Below are 22,522 nucleotides of genomic sequence, written 5' to 3' on the forward strand. Positions count from 1 at the left end.
GCTCAGTGAACAACAGACTCGTCCCCGCAGACAGAGTCATCAGAAGGTGATGGGACCTCAGAGACCTCTGGGGCTGGGGGTAACCGAGAGAGACACAGGGCAGGGACAGGAATGGAAGGGGTGGCACAGTCATGGGTGAAAGCGAAAGAGATTCCAAGCCCACCTCTGGAGAGAGACAGAACATGCAGAGAAAGGTCCTCACTCCATTTAGAGGCCTCTGGCTCTTCTGGGAGAACCAGCCATGTTTCGGTTATGTGAAGAGGTGGCGTGGGAAGAGGGGCATCGGCAAGGAGGGATGGGGGTGCAGGAGCTTCTTTATGCAAAGGCGGAGGCTCAGGCAAGAGGGTGGAGAGGAAGCGCGGACTTCACTAGACCGACTACAGATGCAGTCCATCTGTTGCAGGCAGCCAATGTGCAACTTTGGATAGCCACAAAGAGGGTCTCCCTCTCAACCGTCCATGGGAGCAGAGTAGCCAACAGGAAGGTAGGGTAGGCCCAGGAAGAGAAAGGACTGAGAGCTGGTCCATGCTGCTACGTTTAGGCAGGGTTCAGAAGCAACACTAATGATGAGGTGTTTGAGGCATGGACCACAGGGACGTTCAGTGGCAGGGTGAACCTGCCTGAAGGAAGCCAACTCTGCAACAAAGACGGACACAGACTAGCCTGCCCTTCCCACTGGCAGTGGGGACAGACCCCACATGCAGCGAGACAGCAGAAAGGCAAGACCAGGGGGAACATGATCCATCAGGACTTGGCCCCACAGCAGCCCCACCTTGCACTTGACCATCTCTGCCCGCCTGGGGCAGCCCTGCAGCCACAAGCCCAGTTTCAAGCAATACCTGTTTCTGACCACAAGCATCACAAGAGTGAAGCTAAGCAATGCTTGCTTCCTGTCTCCCAGCGTGAAAACTAGGAAGACTGACTGGGTCACAAAACAAAAAGAATGTGATGAATGGAAAAAATGAAAAGCAAATTCAGGGTGATGGTAACCCAGAGAGAAGGTGGGAAGGCATATGTAGTTTCAAGTGTATTGGTCATCAAAATGTCTAAAGCTGAGTGGTGATTCACTGTATTGTTCTTCCTATCATTTTTCACACAAAGGACTGCCTAATAAACATTTTATTATTATAGAGTACAAAAAGGTACCTGCCAAAATCATTATTAGAACAGGTTGAGTATCCCTTATCTGAAATGCTTGACATCAGGAATGGTTAGGGTTTGGAATTTTTTTTAAGATTTTGAAATGTTTGCATTATATACTTACAGATTCAGTATACCTAATCCAAAAATCTGAAATCCAAAATGCTCCAATAAGCATTTCCTCTGAAGGTCATGTCAGTGCTAAAAAAGTGTCAGGTTTGGAAGTACTTCAAATTTTGAGTTTTCAGATCAGGGATATTCAACCTATCTTATGTTTTCACTTATTTTCAAAAAAGCAATGTAAGTATAAAATTTTTTTCAAGTGTAAGCTTAGAGCAAAAGCTCTGCACTTCTCTTAAATGCAAGAGTACACATGTATCTTTTTGGATCACATCCCAGGGTCGTTCAGAGGCTCATCCCTGGATGTCAACCACACTTGCCTACCGTCAGCGCTGACTGGCTGGTCGCTGGCCTCCCCGTGACAGGCCCACGGGGGAGACACCTCCATTCTGGCAGGTGTGACCACTGGAGGGCCCCTGCACAGAGGCCCACAGCCGCCCCTCTCTGCTTTCCAGGACAGCCAGTTGTGCCTGCCTCTAGGTGCCCACCTTTCTGTTGGCTGCTTTCGTTTTTAATCCCACTCTTCTTCAGACTGCACTCTTTGCAGGGCCTTGTACTCTGAACCAGGTGCAACTAGTCCCAATATCCCTCGAGGCCCTGCTCTGACTGGCACCAATAAGCTAAACCACAGCTGGCCAAGACAGGAAAAGCGATTTAACCTGCTGTCCCTCTAGGATGGGATTTTACCCAGATCTCCAGAGTCTCAGCCCCAAAATATGATACTGTGGCAACCACAGGTGTAAAGGCAACGAGGAAAAAAGCAGGATACAGAAAACATTTTACAGCAAGGTGGCCCAGTAGGGTCCCTCACATCACCTGCCATGCCACTTTCTTTAACATGGCTTCTGCTTCAACTCCAAGTTTTAAAAAGTTGTATTTATTTTAGAGACAGGATCTTACTCTGTCACCCAAACTGGTCTCAAATTCCTTGCCTCAAGTGATCCCCCCACTGCAGCTTCCCAAAGCACTGGGATTACAGGTGTGAGTCTAAACTTCGAGCTTTTAACATACACAATGTTGAGTTGTTAAACCAGGACAAGACATCAAACAATCCAATTCCAACATGGCAAACTCGTCATGAAGGAAGGAGGAGAGGCAAAGGTGCTGCTGAGGAAACCTTTCACTAGAGAACGGAATGCCCAGCCAGAGGCGGTGCCATGGACAGGGAGCACCCTGAAGACCAGCAAGCTAGCTGACGCTCAAGGCCAGCCGAGCATCACATGTACAGGCTGTCACAGCCTCCCTGTCTTCCTGGGATTCTGCAAAACACCATTCCCCAGGGAGGACAAGCACTTAGAATTCTCCCCTGGCACAAAGCCTGCTTGCTCACACTGGATCACTTGGAAGCATAATAAATCCTTCCGTCCCCATTAATCTGTTACTGAGGCTCACTGTGATACAATCATTTTATATAGAGAACTCTGTCACTGAATCTTTGTATCTAAACCCACTCAGACAGCTAAAACATATGCCAGCCTTAAGCCAAATGCAGCTCCCTAAAGAAACCAGCACTCCGAAGAGACCACAGGATTATCCAAGAGCCACAGGCAACCGGAAGGAGAAGGAGCGAGGGTTCCGGCTGCCAAGAGTGGTCGATGTGTGCGTGCCAAGGGACCAAGCCGCCACTGGTACAGGAAATGCACACCGTCTCTTTCCCTCCAGAGGATTTTCAGAGGAAGACGTCTTTGCTCCGCTCAGGATCACACCAGGTTCACGTTCCTCCAAGTCTCCTGTTCATTTCCTGATCTCTCTGTGGGGTGAGGGATTACAATGGACAGCAGGTAATAACACCCTCCACCTTGAGATGGACGTGTCAGTTGCAGGAAAAGTTCACGGTGCTCTGATTAAATTGTTTTGTTAGGACACCCCCTCCCCAGTGTTGGCATTGAAAGGTAACTAGCAGGAGAACTTGCAGCACACCTGTTTGACTCAAGGTCAATCCCCAGGTGCTGCTTTGCTCTCTCTGGGCCTCGGTTTCCTAAACTGCACACTGGTAATGCACGGCCTGCAGCCTGAGAAGCACGTCGGAACGGAGAACGTGCGGCACCACAACCCCTTCCTGGGGTTGGAAGGGTCCGGGGTGTGCGGTGCCCTGCCCCCAACTCACCCTTCACAGGCCAGCACAGGGGGAGTTTGGCTGGGGAGATGGACACACGGGCCCCGGGGCTACAGCTGGCAAGAAGACAGGCTGGTGGAAGGTGCAGTGCTCTGGGGTCCGAGGCTGCCAGCAATGCAAGGGACTGGAGATGGGCACATTCTGCCTGGCAAGGGATGCTGGCCAGGAGTGAGGGACCATGTGTGTAAATCAAAGGAGCTAGCTGGCCACCTGGGTCATTTACTCCTTCAGTGCACAGAGGGCCACCAAGGCCTGGGGCCAAGTGAGAGGGCAGACACCCATAGGAGAAAGAGCCCAGACTCAGCCCTTGATGTCCAGAATGACAGTGAAGGGGAACCACAGTCAGTGATGATGTTCCTAACACAGGTAAAATGACGACAGTCCTTTCCACAGCAAAAAGCTGCCCTGTGTCACGAGAGCATATGATAGGGCACCAGATTAAAGTCACTCCACCTCTCTCTGAGCATCCCTTCCCTCCTCTGCGAAATGGAAATGAATAATAATTACCTCATCAGGTAGCCGGGGATTAATAAACTGATCCTAGACAGACATCTGGCCCAATGCCCAGCATATGGTAAATGCTCAGCGAGCCAACCTCTCAGGGCTGAGTTCCCTACCCACCCAAGACAGTCAGAACCAGGAGCCCCTGGCAAGGCCCCACCCAGTGCCCTACAGAAACAGAAAAAAGCTTTAGTTTCAGCAGAGGCTGAGAGGGCAGGCCTCTGGGGCTGGCAGGGAGGGCGTCAGCCAGAGGCTCCGTGTCTGGCGGGCAGCAGAAGAGGCACTGGAAGGACAGCGAGCTGGCTGGAAGCCCTGACTGCAGGAAACAGACCTCAAGCAGCACTCCTGGGGGCAGGACCCTGCTCCTCTGGGCTGTCTGGGGGCAGTTTCTACAGCCTTAAGAAAATACCTCCCTGCCACAGGCTTTCCAGGAAGTCACAAACTAGGTGTCTGGGAGGCAGTTCTAGAGAAGTGCACAGCCCAAGGGAGAGCTGACCCATGGACCAGACAGAGACCCTGAGGGAAGGGCCAGCCCAGAGTCAGGCACAAAGGGCTCCAGCTCAATCCAAGTCGGTCAAAGGGATAAAGGAGACAGCTTTCTTCAAGGAGAGGAAGAAATCTGTTGTCCTGTGTGCCCCGAATTCCATTTGCAACCATTATTTGTTTCAGAAAAGCTGGTGCATGTCAGATGTTTTATGTGAGACAACAATTTCCCAGCACCTGGCCACACTTTCTGTGTCACAGAAACTGTGGGCTGCAGGTTACACGTGGGTTCTGTGCCTCCTGGCACACCTGGGAAGATCCTGATGCAGCCCACACTGTCAGTTCACAAATAGTTGGGTCAAAACTCTGTTTCCCATGGCTGGAGCAAGCTGCTTCAAACCAGCTATCCCCATGCAGAGATGCCACTGACTATGTATTTATCTCGAACTGGCTTGTAATTATGATAGAGCAGTCAGCGCCTGGCTTCTAAGACACCTTGCTCAACTCATCAAAGTAGGGTAGCCTTGGGATACCTCACGACGCACACACAGGAGGAGCTCCCACCCAAGGCACAGCAGATACCCCCCACTGGCACCACTGCAGCCAAATGGGGACAGGAGTACCTCCCACTCCTAAAATTAGAAGGGCCATCAATTAGCACCAAAATAAGTAGCCTAGTTTGGGGAAAGTGATAAAAAATCAGCGAATAATATCTTGAGTGGGGAGTGGAACAGGAACAAGCACTCTCGGGCAACTGGAAGTGTGTTCTGTGAACTGGCAGCAGCAGTGCCCCCGGGAGCTGGGAGGAGTGCCCATCTACGAAGCCTGACTCCCTGCGGGTAGGGCCCAGCATCTGCATTGAACACGTCTTCCAGGTGACTGCTAGGCATTCAAGCTGGAGTAGCCATCTCTAGCCTGCCATCTTTGAAAGATGCCTGAAGACTCAACACGATTATTTCCAGTTAAGTCCTAACAATCTACAAAAACACTAGACCTCTCTCTTTTCAAAAAACAGAAACATCGCACCACCACAGAGAGCCATGGGTGTGGGCTGCATTCACGCTCAGCTAGAACTGAATGCAGAGTAAGTCAGGACAGAATGGGACAGACACACAACTGCAGGCTTCTCGGAAATCCATCATACCCTTCGACCCTCACCCCCTCACCCTTCCTACGCCCATTCACCCGATCCTCCCCAGCTGGGGCAGGGACCCTCTTCACAGCCACATTGGTAACCATCGAAAAGGTCCAAAGAGATCACCATGATTTGTTGCAAAGGAAGTCGGGGGAGGGAGACTTGACACGTGCCCAGAGTTAACTCCACTAACTAGGGATCGGGGTATGCTCTGCCACTCCTACCCCCACAGCCTGCCTCGCCTTCACTCTCACTGCAGCGCAGGTCTGGTGGAGAGGCACTCAGCTGGACTGCAAGGCTGGCTCAGCTTCTCACACCCTGGACCTCGGATCGGCAGACAAGCCATCCAGGAACAGAGCCCTGTAACAGCTCCCTGGACTTGGAGGAGTCCTGGTCCCAAGCGACAGGAATCCTCCTCCCTGGTGGCCACCTCCCTCGTCATGACGAGGCCTCCACCGAGAGCAGGGCCTGCCTGAGGCTGTGCCCCTGGGTGGGAGGGAGGACACTGTGACTTAAACACAGTGTGGCTGAGAAAGAAAAAGGAAACACCCGCAAATTAAAGTGCGTTCTATTTTAGCTTTAAACACACACCCCTCCCACCTACAGCAGTGTCCAAAATAGCACATCCTATTTTAGGGAGCTCAGAGGCAGTTCCTGAACAGGCCACAAAACAGACCTGGAGTTTGGAGACCAGCACTGCACAGAGACAGAAGGCTGCGGGCCGCAGGGACTGCACTCGCACTGGATCCGTCTCCCACTCCAGTCCCATTTTAAAGGTCAGAAGACTGAGGCCGCAAGAGCTAGCATGGCTGCTGGTGGTCCTCCTGACTCAAATTCCACGAGCACCCAGAGAACAGGGAACAGTTACAACAGCAAACGAGGCCGTGATGAAGGTTAATAATCTGTTAAAAGTGCAAACTTAACCCACTATCGTCACAGGCCAGGAAGAGAGTGGGCGGGAGGGTCCCATGAGAATTTCTGGAAGACAGGAAGGGAGGCAAGGCTCTCGTGGCCATTCCCAGGTGATGGTGAATGAGGGAAAGCGCTGCGGAAACCATGAGCTCAGAGGGAGGCCGGCCCTGCTGGATCCGCTTCAGAATGTCCATCACTGCCCTCTGAGCCCGGAGAGGTCTCCGGGGGCACCACCCCTCCCCCGAGCAGGGCTCCTCCCCACACGCACCCCAGGACTGGGTCCCAGCACCCCAGCTGAGAGCCTCCCCGACTGTGGCTGGAGACTGGATACCTAAGCGGGCCTTGGTGGAGGAGAGCTCGTCCCCAGAGCAAAGAGAAGTCCCTGCTCTGAGCTCCTGGGTGTGAACCCTTCCGAGGGACAGCAAACAGGGCCATCACTGCTCAGACGTGGAGCTTAGCATGTCTTAGTTTGACTGGGCATCCAGCCATGCGTTACTTTAATATATAACCCTAAAGCTTAGTCAAACTGGCACTGGCTCGTGTGTCCTGGCAACACCTGTCCCTGAAACTGGGCATCACCTGGCACCAAAAAAGGAAACTTAAAATTCCAGGAACAATTGAAACTCAACATTTAAAAGTTTCTACAATGTGAATCTTCATTATCCTATGTACCCATTCTAATTAAATTCTTTAAAAAGTTTTGAGATGGCAGAAATTTCATGTGGCAAATCTGACTCATTAAGGAAAAAAACAAGGGCAAGATATCATTGCAAAGACTTGTTACCACAAAACTATTTGGAGTTGATTTCAGTAAAGTTCTGCCATCAAATCTGGATTACCTGTGGGTGGATTAAACATTTGTGGATTAGCCTTGGTAAACAAATGAGAAGATAGTGCATTTGTGGAAAAAGTTTTAAAATAAAAACCATTATAACTGCATTCCACACAGTGATTACTGGCAGGCAAGATGGATATGCAGGGCCCCCTACAGAGGTCCGTCCCTCCCCATCACAGGTAGTACTGCTCCCCTCCTCCCAAAACCCCCACCCCAGGTGAGGAAAGCAGGTAGAAGGGAGAGGGTGGCTGAGCCCCAGCCCTGCCCACACAGCCCAGTATGCCCCAGCAAACAGCAGGAGACTACAACCACTGTTGGTCATGCAATGTAATATTGATGCCTAAAGCAAAAAAACAAAGTATCTGTAAACGTTCAATGTCCTGCTAAATTTGACAAGGAATTTCAGCCAGATTAAATGTATTTTGCACTATATTCTGACTCCTGTATTACCCATAGTTTTGCTTGCCTCCAAGGCGTATACTCCCTCTCCTACCTCACCTGTCATCCCGGTTGGTCAAGAGTTGAGTTTAAATAGCTGAGAAAGACAGATGACCTCAGAACTTCAAGCACCACCCATGGGGTTTGAGAGGTCTGTCTTAATTTGTAAATCGAATGGGCTAACTCCCTGGCTTAAATCCCCTCTGTGGCTCTCGGCACACACCGAACGCAGCATGAGGTTGCACCCAGGGTGGATCTCCCGCCCTCCTCCGTCTCCCAAGCTTCCTAAGTACCACACTCACAAGCTGCTCCCGACAGCATCTCACAAGGGCCCTCTCCATGCCTTTGCTCAGCCGTCCGCTCCCACCTGGAGCGCCCCTCCTGTTCCTGTCTGCTTGGCAATTCATACTGATGTTACACGACCAATTTAAACAGCAATTCCACTGTGAAGTTTCACTCACTTCCAGGCAGAAGGAAATACCCTCTGCTTATTGTGACATGGCCCTTTCTGTTGCCACAAAGAAAAAAACCTCTGATACAGAGGACATCCTTGTCTCCTCTAGCTCCTTAGGGGAAGGGCCTAAGTCGTCTTTAACTCTTCATCTTTAACAAAGCTGAGTCACTGCAGGAGCCCCAAATAAGCTTTTATCAAGTGATTAATAAAAAATAACTTTTGGATCCCCCAGGGCCCCACATGGGTTTGGTGCACAAGAAAACTTATTTGAAGATGCTTTTTATTCATGAAATAGAATTTAAAAAAAAAAAAAAACCCAAGCTGTAACTATGAAATTCCTGCACCTCACTTAGGCTGATGCTAATGGCAATCTGCAAAGAGAGGCTGCCAAATGTCGGGGTGATGGCACTCGGGTGAGATGGGTCTGCCGCCTCCCAGGACATCGGGGTACACCCAGAGCTAGGGCCAGAAGCCCGGTTTGGGTCTTGTCTGTCACTCACCAAGCAGGAGGACCCGGGCAGGCCATTCGCCTGATCTGGCTCTCCCCATAATGCCTGTGGGGTAAGCGGCCATGCGGTGCCAGCGTGGGCTCATCCCACCCAGGGCTCTTCGGAGCACAGGTGGAACTGGATCTCTAAGGTATTCCACGTTACAGAGAAGACAACACAACGCAGCGAAAAGCAAGCTCCCAACCCCAACTATTTCAGAGGATGTCCTTTTGTGTACAAATCCTGCTTCAAAAAGCAAAATCCACTCTCGGGCCTCGCCAAGCACTGGGAGGGCTGGGGGTGGCCCTCGCCCACGGCACCATGGACACCAAAACCCACCCACACAGGCTGCTCTTGAGGCTGCCAAGGTGATAGTAGATACCACACATGCAGAAAGGGAAAGAATGGAAGGCTGAAATCAAAACCAAAAGTGACTTCACAACCCGCATATACGGCTTTCCAAACAAGCTGCTCCAACGAATGCACACTTCAGAAGAAAGGGTGTGGAAGCATCCGTGTCTGTATATGGCAGACCGCTCCCGAAGGCCTCACAAAAATGCTGGGCACGCTGCTTGCCTCTGGGGAGAGGAACTGGAAGACAAGGTGGGAGAGGTGATTCTCCTCGATATGCTGTTCTGTAATTTTTGAATGAGACCAGAGGTAATACCTTCACAGTGTGTAACCATGTGAGATATGTAATGCCCTGAAACAAAACTTATGAAAATGTCCTCCTGTAAATAAACTTATCTTCCCCGATCACATGTATTACCTTGCCAACATGTTTTCATTCAACCACCTGGTGAAGCGGAAAATCAAGATACTTTAAGGCCTGGATCCACTTTTTAATGCTGTGTGACCCTGGGTGCCATCCACCCACCCACCAAGACTCAAAAGGTAGCAACCAGCTCATGGTCACCATCCGGCCCAGGTGAGGCGCTGTATTCACCGAGGACTTCGAGGCCCTCCTGAGCACACTGCAGCCCATCACGGCCCATGCCCAGAGTAAGGAGGGGAAGCAGGTAGCCCACGACACGGCGTCAGCCCCTCTACACTGCACCCACACTGACCTCCTCACTCACAGCCACACTCCCTCCCCTCACTTCGATGAAATCTCGGAGATTTTTCGATGATTTTCGATGAAATCTCGAGATGCCGAGATTTCGGAGATTTGAGTCTCTGGATTATTTTTCGATGATTTCGATGATTGATGATTTCGACGAAATCTGATTTACGAGATGCCGATTTTGTCTCTCGGAGATTTGTTTTCGAGATGATTTGAAAAACTTCTGGAGATTTTTGTTTTTCGAGATTTCTTCGATTAGATTTGTTTTTCTGATTTCGATTGTTCTGATTTGTTTTTTCAGATTTTCGATTTTTGTTTTCGATTACCGGATTTTCGACGAAACTTTAAGATTGACTTTGATGATTGCTCCTGATTTGACTTTTCTACTGATTGTTTCGAGATTTGTTCTCGAGATTTATGATTCTCTTATTTATTGTTTTCTTTATTTGTCCTGATTTGTGCCGAGATTTCGGATGAAATCTCGGATTTGTTTTTCGATTGTCTCGATTTTGTTTTTCGAGATTTCATGATTGTCTCTGATTATTTCTTTATTTCGGATGAGTTCATATTTCTTTTATGATTGTCTCTGATTTTTCAGATTTCTTTCGAAATCCTGATTGTTTTCGAAGATTTTCGATTTGAAATCCTGATTTAGCCGAGATTTATTTTGCTTTTTGCTGGATCTCGATTTGTTTCGGAGATTGAGATGGATGAGCCGAGATTTTTCGATGAAACGATTTACGAGATTTCGATTATCTCTCGGATTTGCCGAGATTTTTCGATATCTCTCGAGATTTGTTTTGATGATTGTTCTTTATTTGTTTGATTTTCGCCGATTTGTTCTGATTTGTTTGATGCCGATTGTTCTGAGATTTTTTCCAAGATGAAATTCTGAGATTTTTCTTTATTTCGATTGTTCTGAGATTACTTTTAGGATTTATTTTGAAACTTTTATTTGCCTTTTTCTCGATTTCTGGATGATTTGTTTTTCATGATTTCGGATTGTTCTGATTTTGTGCCTTCGAGATTCGAGGATTTCTGGATGATTTGTGCCGAGATAATGACGACGGATGATACCTTGTTTTATTTCGACGAAACGGATTTATTTTCGCCGTGATTTAGCGATGATTTTCGATTATACCCTGGAGATTTGATGATTGTCCCGGATTTGTTTTTCTTATTTCTGACGAAATCTCTCGATGACGTTTTATCGATTTGTTCTCGATTTGCTTTTACGCCGATTTGTCTCTCGATTTTGTTTTATTTCTCGTGATTTGTTCTTTGATTTACCGATATCGATGAAATCCTGATTACTTTTTCTGATTGCCGTGATTGTCCCCACACTGCCCTCCACACTCTCCACTGTCCCCACACTGCCCTCCACACTCCACACTCCTACCACACTGCCTCCACACTTCCACTGCACCTACGAGCAATTCTCTCTGCCTCGCCCAGTAAATCACATGCAGTAGAAACGCAGCTCAGAGCAGCAGGAAGGAGCACCTTGCGGAGAGGGAGGCCTGGAGCCTGGACTCCAGAGCTAGCCATGCCCCAGCTAAGCTGCTGTGACCTAGGCCACTGCCCTGGGCTCCCCAGTGCCCTCTCCTGTGAGAAGAGAATCTCAGGTTCTCAATCCTCACTCCCCCGTCCTGCAGATGCTTCCTGCTGAGAATGCACAGATTTGAATGCCCACTGCAGACCCTCAGTGAGCTCTGGGCTTGGGCTACGGGAGGGGACAGACGTATCTGCTGTGGCCTCTCCCTCAGAAAGTCATCGTCCAGAGGACAGAGGACACACGGAGAACAGCTGCATGCGGGAGAGAGCACTTCAGCAGAAAGGGACAGACATCTGCACCACCGGCCTGGTTCCCTGGACACCTGCCACAGAGCTCGTCTGTCCACATCAGGTCGGCTTCTCCATGGACAGTGCTCTCCCCAGCAGAGTTTCATCCTAACTCCATCCAGGGCAACCAAGAGAATCTGCTGGAGGACTCAAGTCTGTGCACACTGCTGTGGGTGTGCTCACAGCACAGACCCTTCTGCTCGGGGCACACTCTGAGGGAACTCCCAGGAGCAGGGCTGGGTCAAGCCCAGCTGTGTACCTCGTGCCCTTCCCCCAACCCCGGACTCTAACAGGAGCTCAAGCTCATCATTCCCAAGGCCCAGCCCTCCTTGGCCCCTGAAGGTCTCCACCCACGTGGACCACACTGCTGCTCTGGGGCGGCAGAGACAGGCCCGGCCACAGGAGAGAACGAGAAAATGGAGTCACATGGGAGACCAAAAAGAGGCCTTGTTGGAGCCGACCAGCGCCCAGCTGAAACTCTTGATCCCCACACCCTCCTTGCGGGGCAAAGAAAGAGGGGCGGGGACAGGTGACCCTCCAGCACACTCCCAGTACCAACATCACATCAGCGGCACCTCCCAGAGCTTTTCAAAGTCATCCAAGATTGTTACTTCTTCAATCAGGCCTCACCCCAGACCACACACCCCTGGCAGTTTGCTTGGCCTGTGGCAGAATTCCAGAGCTACAGTCCCGAACTCCACGGCACTGTCTGTGACTTCAGCCCCCACAGGGGTTCTCAGGCACTCCTGGCAGCTGGGGGGGCTGCGGCAAACTTACTAACAGGGTCGGCAACATTGTGGGAGGCTTCGACATTTATAGATTATTAAATGAAGAAATGTTTTAAAAGCTTGCAGATCGCCAGACTAAGCACTCCGAATCTACACAGTCCACTTGTGGCCAGCACATACTGGGCGTCGACCTTGGTTCCTCAGCGCTCAGCCTCTGAGAAGCAGCAGCACGGCAAACCTTCTGCTCAAAAGCAACCTTACTTCCATCCACCAGAGCTTAAAATTCTCAGATGGTCTAACAGAAATATTCCACACACGATGAGATACCATAGAAACCTTAAGTGTAAGTTAAAAAACCATACTCCCACCTGCTATATATTTTAATTCTACATTTTCTCCTGATAGCTTTGCGAGACTGCCAAGTATAAAAGGAAAAAAGCTTTTCGAAACTCAGTGTTTTAACCCAACAGGGTCATTCGTCCTTTTCTCCTGCGTGGAATGACTGGGAAGTAACTCAACAGTGCTTCTCACAGGATTCACGTCAGGTCGTCATTCACGCCGGCCATCTACTGTGAAGCCACAGACACACACATGCATGCACTGCACACCACATACACGCACACTCACGTACACAGGAGGCACCTCCAACACCCACAGCTAGCACTGTTTTAGTGTGACCTCAAAACAAAAGCTTGGGCCAAACCATTCTGGTTTCTGAAACTACAGATCAACAAGGTTGTAACAAACATAAAACCACACTGAAACCTATTCAGAGAAGGATGGTAATGGTTTCTTCAGAAACGTCTTCCAGCGGCCGGGTGTGGTGGCTCACACCTGTAATCCCAGCACTTTGGGAGGCTGAGGTGGGTGGATCACCAGGTCAGGAGTTCGAGACCAGCCAGGCCAATATGGTGAAATCCCGTCTCCACTAAAAATACAAAAATTAGCCGGGCATGGTGGTGCGCGCCTGTAGTCCCAGCTGCTCAGGAGGCTGAGGCAGGAGAATTGCTTGAACCCAGAAGGCAGAGGTTGCAATAAGCCGAGATTGCGCCACTGCACTCCAGCCTGGCGACAGAGCAAGATTCCATCTCAAAAAAAAAAAAAAGAAAGAAAAGTCTTCTAGCTCCTCCTGCAGCATGGTCCTGAACCACGTCTAACCAGAGGCCACACCAAGCAAGTGACCACCCAACTCAGCACCACTTCTTCCTGCAGTTCTGGCATCATGCTTCCCCTTCCTGCTCCTTCAGTGCCTGGCTAAGAAGGCGAAAGGCCCCACCAGGCCTCCTTGCGGGGGCCAAAGCCCAGCGAGCCATGCCTCCCGGCGAAGGGAAGGGACAGACCACTAAGGAGCAAGGACTCAGAGCTCAGAAGCAGCGCCGAGTGAGTCTCATGCCCCTCATGAGGCAGAGTCCAATCAGGGGAGCTCCAGGTGGAGCTGCACCTGCACTGGGTCAGCCTCTCAGTGGCCTCCCCGGCCAGGTCTCCCCACCTGCACCACTGGGTCCAGAGCTCTTTAAAATCCAGGGGCCGCTCCCCAGTCTAGGACCACAGGGAAACACGCCGAATGCCAAGCACGTCCAATGGCTCACTGGAGCTCTGAGACCATGAATTTAGAGACTCACCAACATGTCATGTGTTCTTCTCCAGCCACAGGCCACTGTGCTGAGAAGTGGCCAGAGCCAGGACTATGGTTTTACCAAGTGAGATGTGTAAGGAGAGGGGCGGGAGGTCACGTGCTGCTGGCCCTTTCACATCAGTCATGACTAAGCCTCTATGGCCGTGGAATCCTCCGTGGTGCACAGCAGAACATACTGCCACTATGCACATCACACATCACACATCACAGTTCACCTTCACAGCCTGAGAGATGGAGGGGACTGAGGCTCGGCATCTAAGGGACTGGCTCAATACCAGTATGAGGGGATTTGAAATAGGTGGGCCTATTTCATCAGGAGACCACGTACTTTTTTTTTTTTTTTTTGAGACGGAATTTCATTCTTGATGCCCAGGCTGGAGTGCAATGGTGCAATCTCAGCTCACCGCAACCTCCATCTCCCAGGTTCAAGCAATTCTCCTGCCTCAGCCTCCCGAGTAGCTGGGATTACAGGCATGCGCCCCCACACACAGCTAAATTTTGTATTTTTAGTAGAGACAGGGTTTTTCCATGTTGGTCAGGCTGGTCTTGAACTCCCGACCTAGGTGATCCGCCCACCTCGGCCTCTCAAAGTGCTGAGATTACAGGTGTGAGCCACCGTGCCCAGCCCAAGTTATTTATTTTTTTTGAGACAGAGTCTTGCTTTGTCGCCCAGGCTGGAGTGCAGTGGAGTAATCTCTGCTCACTGCAACCTCTGCCTCCCAGGTTCAAGCAATTCCTTGCCTCAGCCTCCCGAGAAGCTGGGACTACAGGCACGTGCCACCACACCCGGCTAATTTTTGTATTTTTAGTAGAGATGGGGTTTCACCATCTTGGCCAGGCTGGTCTTGAACTCCTGACCTTGTGATCTACCCACCTCGGCCTCCCAAAGTGCTGGGATTACAGGCGTGAGCCACTGTGCCCAGCCAGGAGGCCAAGTTCTGAACCTCTAAGGCCCACTGCTCTCCACCCCAACTGTACCTCAGAATCACCTCATGGGAAAGGTGGCAAACGTCATGTTGGCTGCACCCAGGATTACACTAATTAGCATAGTGTGGGAGCGGGGCAGGACTGCCATGTTTTTCAAAAGCCTCCAGGTGATGGTAAGGTACAGCCAGGATGGGGAAAGTTGCAACACTATTCCAGTTCCCTTTACCTCCAGTCCCCACAACCCCTTTTCCCAGACGTTCACTTTGTCCTGCCATGGTTAGCTCATCTCTGCTCAAAACCATCTCAGCAACCACCCTGGGAGGCGGCCACCGTACCTCCTAGGCTGGAAGTACCAGTGTGGTGTGATGTAGAGACTTTGGGTCTCTCTGGCTCTCAATCTCAGCCCTGAGCTTTGCATCTGGTCTCAGCTGGACTCATGGTCCTGCAGTGAACCAGGAGGAGTTATCAACTTCGAGCACCATCCTTCACAAACTGCAGTCTCACTGGTTTCAGGATCAACAGAACCAACAAAAAGAAATGCCACAGTTCTTAGAATCAGAAATGCGACCCACCCACCAGCCACACACCACACAGCACTTATTTTGGTTTGGATTTTAATCCCCTTCCTTCATTACCCTCCCCTAGTGGCACCTTATAAATTTTCTGTTTTCAGCCACACATGGTGGCTCATGCCTGAAATCCTAGCACTTTGGGAGGCCAAGGTGATAGGATCATTTGAGGCCAGGGGTTCAAGACCAGCCTGGGTAACATAGCAAGACCTCCATCACTACAAAAAAGTAAAAAATAAAATTTAGGCATGGTAGCGCATTTCTGTAGTCCCAGCTACCCAGAACCCTGAGGTGGGAGGATCACTTGAGTCCAGGAGTTCAAGGCTGCAGTGAGCTATGATTACATGGCTGTACTTCAGACTAGGCAACAGAGCAAGACCCTGTCTCAATCAACCAATAAAATTGTTTTCTTTACTGAGACATTAAAATTAGTGTGTCTAAGGATCTCTCTGACTGTAAAACCTCCAAGTTTCAATATTATTTCACTAAGGTTTACTCAGGGTTATTACAAGTTCAGTCAGGACATGGTCTCACTGAGTTGGAAAGTATGCTAAGCATTATCATTCCTAAATAATTGTAAAACTTAGTTGTGGAACTCTACAAAGATGAGGCTGAACTTACGGCCTATTCAGCCAACAGGCTGTACTCTAAAAGCCCATTCATAAGTTATCTGGAACCCAGAGAACATTTCATTTCATGTAAAATTACCACTAAGTTGGTACTTAAGTTCCAAAGAAATAGATTACTATTAGATAGTTAATAATAGATAACTGTTAGATAATAGAGAACTAGATAACAGACAATTAGATAATAGATAATTATCTATAATTAATAGGTAACTATTCAACTCATTTGCCCTTTTCTAATTTAAAATCAGAAAAACGTTATGATGCAAGAAAATCAAGTATGTGTTGTGTGTGCATATATAGACAAGAAAATTAAATGCAAGTGTTCTGTGTGGGGTGTATATGCAAAAACTCGAACTTAAGGAAAAGAAGCTTCACATCAAGAACACAGAATTCAAATCCATGGAGGCTGAGAAGATCATTTCTGCTCAGTTCCAAGAGCAAAGGACACTAATGATACCAGGTTCACTGTACCTGTCGCACCCACACGTGGGCGGTGTCGCTAACACTGCTGACAGCTTCGCAGTCCTCACAGTAACATAGTAGGGGGAAAGGAGAAAGGGTTTAAACGGATGGAGAGACCAAGTTAACAGTGTGATGTGATGAATAATCAGCAGACGAGGGGGACGGAGGGGCAGGTGTGGCACAGGCACAAGGGGACAATGTTTTCCCCTCCAAACACTGAAATTTAATCCTGAATGTTAGAAGTGGGGCCTAATGGGAAGTATTTGGGTCATGGGGGTGGATCTCCCATGTATACATTAATGCCCTCCCCCAACCCCCCACTCTTTGGGAGCGCATGAGTTCTCACTCCGTTGGTTCCCATAAGAGCTGGCTGTGAAAAGAGCCTGGGACACCACCACCACCACACCACTCCCTTCCTTCCTCTCTCGCCATGCAAGCTCAGCACACGCCAGCTCCCCTTCACTTTCTACCACGTGGGGAAGCAGCCTGAGGCCTCACCAGATGCAGATGTCCAGTCTGGAACCTTCCAGCCATCAGAATTGTGAGCCAAGTAAACCTCCTTTCTTTAAAAACTACCCAGCTTCAGGTATTCTTTTATAGCAGCACAAACCAGACCAAGAGAACATCTAAGAGGAAAAGACAAAGGCCCTTTCCCGGCTACTCTAAGAAACTCAGCCTTCGGAAGCCTGCTGTAGTTATTCAGGGACTGCCCAAAACACACACAAGTGTGAGACAAGTATTAATAAAGAAAAAGAAGAAGAGATGGAAATAAAACTGTGGGTCCCCACCAGAAAGAAGACAGACAGACATCACCACCTGTCAGTGCCCTCCTCTCTCTCCTGTGAGTTTGGCAATGGGTCTACCCCCTTCCAGCCCTACCTGGCATAACCGTAAGTGAGGGTTTCATGCACAGAAAGACCTCTGAAACCTCTGCCACCAACCAGCTGGGCGACAACTTCTCTGAGCTGCAATTCTCTCACTGGTAAAATGGGATGACAGACACTTATCATCTAATCCCAGAGGATTACATGAAGTGCTGCATGCACAGCAACACAGTAAAGAGAGGATTACATGAAGTGAGCATGCACAGCAACACAGTAAAGTTCCAAAAATGCCGGTGACTCATCGTAATCTGTGATAGGCAATGTCTGTCACCCCGTTCAGCCAGCAGGTGCTGGTGCACAGTGAGTGCTCTATAGGGTTAGCTAAAAAAACATAACAAGGCCGGGCACCGTGGCTCACGCCTACAATCCCAGCATTTTGGAAGGCCGAGGCAAGCAGATTGCTTGAGGTTGGGAGTTGGAGACCAACCTGAACAACATGGTGAAACCCCATCTCTACTAAAAATACAAAAATTAGCCGGGCGTGGTGGTGGCAGCCTGTAGTCCCAGCTACTCAGGAGGCTGAGGCAGCAGAATTGCTTGAATCCGGGAGACAGAGCTCGCAGTGAGCAGAAATCGCGCCACTGCACTCCAGCCTGGCCAACAGAGTGAGACTCCATCACAAAAAATAAAAATAAAAATAACAAGAAGGTCCCTTCCTCAGCAGTCGGGGGGAAGGGTGGCGTGAGACTTGTGGCAGACAGAGCAGAGAGGAAGGGGGAGAGCGCCAGAGTGAGACCCAAGCCACTGTCCGCTCAAGCACCGCGCTGAAGCCAGGGTGGAGCCAGGAGGAGAAACCACAGGCCCTCACGGGAACGGGGGCTCAGCCAGAGAGAGCTGAAAAACTCTTTTTTCAAACCCATGTAACAACATAGTAAAACGACAGGGGATTATCTGTTCACCAAGTGAGTGCCCAGCAACACGACAAAATGACCCCAGAGTCAGCTACCCCAGAGTCTGGGAGAGGAAAGGACCACGGCCACCCCTGGGCCTCCCCAAGCCTCAGCTTCCTCATCAAGTCCACTGTATGTGGGACAGTATAGTCCTCATCAGGCTGCTGTGAGGTGTGGCAGGTCAAATCATGCCCTCTGCAAAAGAGGTTCACCTTCAAATCCTCGGAACCTATTACTGTTACTTTACACAGCAAAGGATTTGCAGGCTCAATTAAGTTTTGAATCTTGAGATGAGATTATCCCAGGTCACGCTGGTAGGCCCCAAATGCCATCACAAATGTCCTTATAGGAAGGCAGCAGATTTTGGAGAGAAGAGAAGGCCGTGTGACAGAAGCAGAGAGAAGTGGAGTCATGGAGAGAAGATGCCACCCTGCTGGTGTGAAGATGGAGGAAGGGGCCAGCGGTTGAGGCACACGCCAGCAACCACAGAATGGATTCTGCCCTAAGTTACTGGAGAGAACACGGCCTTGCCCACAGCTTGACTCAGCCCAGTGAGGCTGATTCTGGACTCTGGCCTCCAGAACAGTGAGAGAATAAGTTCCTGTTGCTTTAAGCCACCGAGTTTGTTACAGCAACCACAGGAAGCTAATACAAGGGATTAAAAGGGAAGTGGATACAAAGCCATAAGCACGCTACCTGGCACGTGGTAGGAATTCCAGGATCCCCATTAGTGAAAGACAGTTCCTGACATCCTCCCTGGACCACCAACCCATCCTCAAAAGCTGTGTGAAAAGCTACAACCTTGTGCTGCAATAGTGAGTTCTGTACCCCGCTCACAAAAGCTCCTGCGTGTGTATCATCTCACTTGATTCTGTCCTAAAAAGGAGTTTCCAAGGTTGTCCAAGGACTCGCAGCTTGTCCCATATAAATATAACTTTGCCACAGGCCTTGTCTTCAACACTCAGTTCAGTTAGTGAAAATATTTCACAGGATGGCCTCTGCTCATACCTCGTGGAGCGGACCCCCCGGATCCGAGGCATCATGAGCTGCGATCAGGGCCACCTTACCTTTGCAAAAACACAGCACAAGTACTTCTCTCAGCCACAGGACTTGCAACCGTCAAAGGAGAAGCTGCTGCTGAGTCTGACGTGGGAACTGAGAACTCTGCCCCTGTCAAGGCAGACACGGCAGAAGGAGGAGCTGGGCAGGCAAAAGAAGACACTGGCTAACACTTGACCCTCCAAAGTGCTTTTCAGCTTGACTCATGCAAAGAGGTTTCTCTCTCCCCTAAACCCCCGCTTTTTGTTTCTTCACCCCTGCTCCGTGCACCCCCACTCTCGATTTTCCTCCTTCAGGGGTGAGACTCAAGTGTCGAAACACACCGTGTGCAATAATTCCACTTCCTCCGCCGAGCTCGGCCTCCGCCGTGCAGACCCTGCGCCTCAGCTTCCCCAGAGTTCCTGTGAGGATCAGGCCCTGAGAATCTAACGGCTCTCCTGCCCTCCCCTCTGCCCCATTTTGTTTGAGAGTCAGGGCTGTGCTGTCCCAACCTTCCCCAGCCTGTGCAAGATTTGAAGACTGTGCCCTTCACCAAGCCACAGCCACCCTCAGACACAAAGAGCTCAGGGTGGAGCCTCAAAACCTCAAGAGTATGTTAAAGAAAAAAATGAAGAAAAAGAAGAAGCCTATTCACTTCCTAAAAGCAGCCATCTGCAGGCCCTCTGAGCTATCTTCTTTGCACACATTCTTCTATGAGCTTCTGCCAGCGCCCGGTTCACTGGGTGGAGACCGTGTACCCTGAGCCAACTGACCACTGACCACTATCAGGCAGGAGACAAGGGCTGCGCATGGAGCGAGCAGAGACCGGAGGAAGAGCTGCCTCAGCATTCCTCGGCCCCTGGCACTACAGCACGCAGCAGACTCTAGGGCTAACAGCGCACACCCACCAGACCTTCACTTGTCCACCGAGGCTCATGGCTCTGATCTGCCTTAAATCCCACACGGGGGCTTGTAAGCAGTCTCGAAAGCACATGCCTGTGAGCCCTCTGTGGGTGGCTACTACTTCCTGCTCTCCTACGGACCCCAGCGCCAGCTCCACAAGTCACTTCCTTTGTGCCTGAAAATGACCTGCTGCATGAGTGAAATGAGAAGGGGCAGGTGTGCTCCCACTTGGTAACTTCGTATCACCCCACCTGTGACGAATGACCATGCCGCAGATTCAGAAACTGAAGACCACCAACCAACACGACTCCAGAATGTATGTGCAATGCCCTGCCCAGGCCGTTCCCTTCCCTCTAAGATGCAGGGCACCTTGGCTGGTACAGCTGAAACGCCGGGAGGGCATGGCCAGAACCAGCCTCAGCGAGACATCATCACAGCTGAAATGTAGACTTCCACACAAGCACTGGATGTTCCTGGGCCTGGCTGTCATTAAGGTCCCTTCAGAACCATCTGCCTTTGCACCTGCAGCTTGAGTTGGCCCCTTGATAGGCCAGGCGGAGGAAAGCCCAACAGAGCCAATGTACCTGAAACTGGGGTCAAAAGCAGCCTTGACAAGCCTCACTGTAGGATGCTACAGGTTAGTTTAAAATGTCTATGTGGGCCGGGCATGGTGGCTCACGTCTGTAATCCCAGCACTTTGGGTGGTGGAGGCGGGCAGATCATCTGAGGTCAGGAGTTCGAGATCCTTTAGTAGAAACGAGACCGTTTCTACTAAAAATACAAAAATGAGCCAGGCATGATGGCACACGCCTGTAATCCCAGCCACCTGGGAGGCTGAGGCAGGAGAATGGCTTGAACCTGGGAGGTGGAGGTTGCAGTGAGCCGAGATTGCGACAGAGTAAGATTCTGTCTCGAATAAAAATTTTTAAAAATTAAAAATTAAAAATAAACAAAAAATTAAATGTCTATGTGTTGGCCGGGCATGGGATCACACCAGTAATCCCAGCAGTTTGAAAGGCTGATGCAGGTGGATTGCTTGAGCCCAGGAGTTCAATACCAGCCTAGGCAACATGGCCAAACCCCCTACCTACAAAAAAAAAAATTAAAAATTAGCTAGGCATGGTGGCATACACCTGCAGTCCCAGCTACTCAGGAGGCTGCAGTGGGAAGATCACTAGGGCCTGGAAGGCAGAGACTGCAGTGAGCCATGATCCCGCCACTACACTCTAGCCTGGATGACAGAGTCTGTCTCAAAAAAAAAAAAAAAATTAAAATTAAAATTAAAAAAATAAAAGGTCTGTGTGTTAACTAGAAGGTAATATTTTATTTTATTTTTATCTATTTATTCATTTACTTTGAGACAGAGCCTCCCTCTGTCGCCCAGGCTGGAGTGCTGTGGTGCGATCTGGGCTCACTGCAACCTCTGCCTACCGGGTTTACGCCATTCTCCTGCCTCAGACTTCTGAGTAGCTGGGACTACAGGCGCCCACCACCTCATCTGGCTAATTTTTTGCATTTTTAGTAGAGATGGGGTTTCACCGTGTTAGCCAGGATGGTCTCAATCTCCTGACCTCGTAATCCGCCCGCCTTGGCCTTCCAAAGTGCTGGGATTACAGGTGCGAGTAACCAACGCCCGGCCACTAGAAGGCAATCTTTTAAAGGCACACGCCTTACAAATACTATCTAACCATTAACTGCCCATTTCCCAAAGAAAACCCTACAGGCCAGGTCATAATTAAAATAGATGGGCAGAAGCTTAAAAACGTCGTCTACCCCCACCCTCTTTTTCCAGCTAGAGTGATACGCAATCCAGCCAGAGCCTAGGGCCAGACCTCACAGCAAGGGGGGTGCAACTTCTTTCACTAACGTATTAGTGCCAAGCACAGGCTGGAAAGAGGCTAATAGGCATCCAGAAAGCACTGGTTGAAGAATCTGCAGCACAGCGCAGCAGCAGGCCAGCATGCAGCTGGACAAAGGAACACAAAACTCCTTGTGGGCCAGTGAAACCGTCAGGAGAAGGGGCGCAGAGCGAGCACGCAGCATGGCACCGGGGTGTGGAAAACTGTCTCATGTCTGCACACGCAGGCCCGCTGGCATATACACAGCATAACTTCAGGAAAACACCCCACAAGCATATGGCATTGGTGTCTTAACAGAGGGGACACGGATGGCTAGAGGATAGGGTAGGAAGCAGGCTTCACCACATATCCTGCTATATTTTACAATTTTTAAGCCATGAAAATGTTTGCCTATTAAAAAACAAAATATAAAATGTTATCAAACGCCTCAAACCAAGTTAAGTACGCGGAGGTTTTTGAGAAGCCTCTCC

The 22,522-nt window shown here is 49.9% G+C and overlaps 1 protein-coding gene across 18 annotated transcripts in view; it reads right to left on the reverse strand.

Annotated features, from left to right (window-relative positions):
* Window positions 1–22,522, reverse strand: part of INPP4A (inositol polyphosphate-4-phosphatase type I A) — a 158,712-nt gene that overhangs the window by 118,084 nt on the left and 18,106 nt on the right. The window contains exon 1 of one of the 18 annotated variants that reach the window (XM_017947763.3): window positions 19,320–20,917. The exons of the other annotated variants lie outside the window; for them this stretch is intronic. The gene's annotated coding sequence lies outside the window, so the exon portion shown is untranslated. Of the gene's footprint in view, window positions 1–19,319; window positions 20,918–22,522 lie in introns of those variants that run through there. 18 annotated transcript variants of the gene reach the window in all.

Source organism: Papio anubis, chromosome 14, assembly GCF_008728515.1.
Source record: "Papio anubis isolate 15944 chromosome 14, Panubis1.0, whole genome shotgun sequence".
NCBI classification, from domain to species: Eukaryota; Metazoa; Chordata; class Mammalia; order Primates; family Cercopithecidae; genus Papio; species Papio anubis.